The sequence below is a fragment of the Chrysochloris asiatica genome, unplaced genomic scaffold (assembly GCF_000296735.1).
Source record: "Chrysochloris asiatica unplaced genomic scaffold, ChrAsi1.0 scaffold00072, whole genome shotgun sequence".
Lineage (NCBI taxonomy): Eukaryota > Metazoa > Chordata > Mammalia > Afrosoricida > Chrysochloridae > Chrysochloris > Chrysochloris asiatica.
In genome coordinates, this window is record NW_006408590.1 from 15683516 (window position 1) to 15684189 (window position 674).

The following is a 674-nucleotide window of genomic DNA, read 5'->3' on the forward strand; positions in this document are numbered from 1 at the left end:
GAACATCATTGCAAAGAACGAGTATTCTGGAACAGTTAATTGTGCTTATGAGGAAACTGTACATAGACCAAGAGGCAATCCTTCGAACAGAACAACAAGAATCAATTAATGGTTTAATTGATTGCGTGTGTGTTTAATTTCAGAATGAAGAATTTGTAGAATTCTTTGATTTCATCCTCACTGGCTTTATTGGTTGCATAAATTTGAATAATAGTTGTATTATCTGGTCTTCTTGGTAGATATGTGATTATTAATCTATGACAGACAACCTTGTACTTCAAGACAGATTTTGAAAGGATGATGATGAATTTCTCAGTAATTTTGAATTCATGGCATAGTAAATCATGTTTTATTCAGACTCCAAATAGCCAATACCATCCCATTTCATCTCACTAATGTAAGATATGGATGTGTATGTGTTTCATTCATTTTTGACAACTTATAATATTCCTAGATTCATACTTCCTATATTTCATGTTAAAATTACTAATGGATATTTTCAACTGTTACTCCTCATTTTGTGTTGTACCCCATCACCAAATTATGGTCCCAAAATCTTACTCCATTTGGTCATCAAAGTCAACTCTACTTTGAGAAGGCAATTCTTCCCCAGAGGTATTTTGATTAGGTTGAACCTAATCTTCTAGCACTCTATCTAACAATGCTCTAGAGCG